Here is a 4,063-nt window from a genome sequence, read left to right as displayed (position 1 = left end):
CAACTGCCAGCTGAGAAACTGTGAACCTAATTGGTGCTGTTGCATTCACGTGGCATTCAGAGCCAGAGATATTTTTAGAGGGGGCTTCTGCTGCTGGTATTCTGCTTCGCCTTTTAAGGCCAGAGGTGTGACCCCACTAATCACTCTGCAGCACACCAGACCTCCTCTGCTCCATGCAGGGCTGTCATCAAGTGGTGAGCACAGCAGAGCTCAGATTGTGGAGTAGAAACTGGAAGCGAAATGAAATGGATTTCAATGCCATCATGGTTTTAAGAAAATAAACAATCAGACGGTTAAAGGTGACCTGTCGTGCTTCCTTGAACAGGTTTGGATAAATCTATTAGATACACAAAACATGTTTATTACAATTTTATGCAGAAAATCATTCTTAGATTATGAAATTTCAATCTGCTAGTTTCCTCATATTTTCAGCTCCTTTCAGAAGGAGTTGTTTTAGGGCCTCTGTCACTTTAAATCCACATAAACTGCTGCTACTGACTTAACTCAGTGTTTACTCTTGTCCATGAAAATGGCTGCAATGGCTTAAATGAGAGAGGAAAGAGGAAGACAGTGAAAGAAAAAGAGGGGAAAATAAGTTAAATAGAAATGAAAATGCTGCAAAGAGATGCAAAATTACTCAGCCATGCATCTTTGACAAGCAGAAGTGGAGCCTTCTGTACAGCCAACAAAAATGCAGCAGGTGTTTCCTGGATGGGAAGTCAACAACAAAACACTTGTCTTTTCCAGGAGTCATTGAACAGCAGTAAAACCAGCTGGATCCAATTTTGAGTTGCTAGGTGATGGCCCATGCTCAGATGGGGTTGCTAGGTAACAGCGCATTGTGACTCAAATCTGGAGGTTTTTGAAACGGTTTGCTTTCCAGACACCAAGGAAGACTTGTCTAAATAGACATATCTATGAATGTCACAGAAAGAGATGCTGAAGGAAGTTTGTGATTGTAGATTTTTCTCTGTCTTGCACAAATACCAATAAATATTCAGATGAGATACTTTTTAAAAAGTGCTTAATTTTTATTTTATGAAATGCAAATAGAGACCTCTTACATTCACTTTGTTGATTTTATTGATTCAAAACATTTGGTGCAAAAGACGTCATCCTCAGACCTCCATCAGTACATCCCCTGTCTTTCATCCTCCACAATCAACCTTCAGTTTTCTTTGGTAGCTTTCAGCTCCACGTTTCTTTTCCTGCAGTGTCTCTTTGTCGTTAGATGAAGGCAATAATCCAGATATCTTTTTTTCTTAGTCGTGGATCTTAAAGTTTCACTTTGCTGCATTTTATTTGTTAGAGTCAGCTCTACCTTCTCCGTGTCCCTGGAAGCAGGTCAACATTTTGGTTTTTCTCCAACACAGATTCAAGGGGAACTTGAATTTGTTGACTTCACACTGTCCTGTTGTATCTGTCCAGTGGTAAATATCTTTGTCAGAAACTGATGTATTCCCTTAAATTATTAGGACTCATGGAAAATACAGGAGTCAGAAATATATTAGAGAGATAAATAGTAAATAAATTCAAAATTTGGAAAATCCATAAAAAACAGTAACAGGAGTATAAAACCTTCTTTGCAAATTAACAATTAAACAAATACAAATTTTACAAAACAGAATTGATATTCATGTTATGTTGGTTTTTAGGTGTCAGTGTGAACAAGACAAACGTTTACAAAACACTACAAAGCTGATTTTTCAAAGATTTGATTGATTTGTATTGATTTTAACTGAATGTCTTGTTAAGTTAAAGCAGCAGAAATTCTCCAAATGATTACTGGCAATAAAACAATCAAAATAACTGAACAGATGAGGAGAGGAATCTTTAACCCTAAAAGACAAAAACAACACAAGACAAACAGTCACAAATAATAACAGCATTTAACTGGCCATCACTAAAAAACATAATTTAAAGTTAAACATAAACCACTTTAAACTAAATATCTGTGCAATGCTACGATAGTATCACTTCCCAAGATGAATTATGTCACTGTACAGAAGGATAAAAGATTACTTAAGAAAATTTAAAACGTTTCACTTACTATTAAGGATGTTTTTCCACCCAGTGTTCTGAAATAAATAATAAAGACAATTATGACCAGAATGAAGCTTAAATAATAATTCCTATGGGAAATAATTTCATTGTCATGACGATATGTAATCAGACCAACAAACCTTAACAGTTATCCAAGAAACGGGCGTCCCAACAACCCTTTCAATGTCGGTCATTGAGTTATTGTTGCGGTTGCATTTGAGAAGTTTGCCCTCATAAAACAGACAGTCCACAGTAAGGAGGATGTTGGGCTTCTGCACCTGTCTGCTGCTGTCAGCTACAATGAGGCTGGGATTGAAGGTGTGGTGCATTACCACCAGAATGGCTTTTTTAACGTCTGAAATGAAGAAGGGAGGCCAGTGGTTTAGAAACGTTGGTGTAGAAGCTTCCTGTTGCAATGACCAGGTGGATTAATATCATTATCCAGTTTTAACAAACAAGTGAAAAGCTTCTATGTTTCTAAATTTGTATTCTATAATGATTAAGTTCCAGTCAGACACGCTCTCTTCAGCTGTCTTCTGTTTTGTCTCTCTTTAGCTCTTTCCTACAGCTCTCTCACTTCATCTCTGTCTCAATGGAGCAAATTAAAGACCTTCAGCTCTCTTTAGGTCGGCCTCTCTCTTCAGCTCTGTCTTTCTTTTCAGTCTCCAGTTTTGTCTGTCTCTTTGGCTGCTTCAGCTCAATCTCTCTTTTCAGTTGTCTTCCATTTTGTCTCTTTTTAGCTTTGTCTCTTCAGCCCCATTCATCCATGTCTCTCTTCAGCTCTTTTTAGCTCTGTCTCTGTTCAACCATCTCCAGTATTGTTTCTCTTTTGAGCGCCTGTCAGTCCTTTTTGTCCTTAAGCTCCTTCATCTCTGTCTCTCACTTCAGCTTCATTCAGCTACATGTCTCTGTTCACCTCTCATAAGGAACTTCTGGTGAATTCATTCAGTAAATTAGCAGTCACAAGGAACAATAGCTCTTTTATTGTTTTTTGTTTTTCTTTAATATAAAAAGTACTCCTGGATCAGCACTCCTGTTGTTTTGGTTTTTTTTAATGTATTTTCTTAATGCAGTTTATTATAGCCCTAAGCTTTGGTAACTTGAGTATAAAAAAGACAAAGCTGTACCTTACCTGATATTTTGCTGAGGGTCCCATTGATGTCGGTTCCAACACGGGAAGCGATTGGACAGAAAACCAGGAGGTAGTCACATTGATCAAATGAGTCTACCTCAGTTTGGCCGATATCTTTCAGCTTTTTAACTATGGGCTGATGAGCTCCGTTTGTTTTTCCAGACAAGACGACAAAGAATTTTGTTCCCAGAGCTGAAGGAGAACGGACAAGCTTGTTATTCAACTCATTACTGGGATCACGATGGAATAAAATATATATATTACATCAACTACAGATCTAAATAAATTCCAAAAAGGAGTATTTATTCTGTCCTAACTGAAGTTTTCTTTATAATATTACTTATAACAAGATAGAATCAATAGAAGAAAACATATTTATTTTTATAGCTAGCGGTTATTGTATTTATTTTTGAAATAATCTCCACTCCGTTGCAGCTGTTCAGTCAAATACTTTAGTTCTTGTGTACACTTATTATGCAGAGCCACTTATTTCATTTTCTCAGTGCAAGTTCATTCCTGTCTATATCAAACATGGTGTGGAATAAAAAAGGCTGGGTGCTTTCTTACCTACTAGATAATTACACATATTTACTATCACAGCAACTTTATGCTGGTGTTCAGTGAAGCTTATTACATATTTTACAGTTTGCTCAAAATCTGGAGCCATAAAACAGTGTTACTCCTTAAATTGCTGAAGGAAAGAGTGTTAGAAATACAGGATATGTTGTTAGTCACATTGTTTAATAAAAAAATATCTATTTCTTACCTGCATATTTTACGACAGACATGTCCCTGTGGAGAGATAAAGACATTAAAACGTTTATTTCATCACCACAGTGATGTTCAGTCATGAACCTCTTTGTTTTATCTGCTTCATTTGCGTAAAGG

The sequence above is a fragment of the Xiphophorus couchianus genome, chromosome 15, assembly GCF_001444195.1.
Source record: "Xiphophorus couchianus chromosome 15, X_couchianus-1.0, whole genome shotgun sequence".
NCBI classification, from domain to species: domain Eukaryota; kingdom Metazoa; phylum Chordata; class Actinopteri; order Cyprinodontiformes; family Poeciliidae; genus Xiphophorus; species Xiphophorus couchianus.
Note: the sequence above shows the minus strand (reverse complement) of the source record.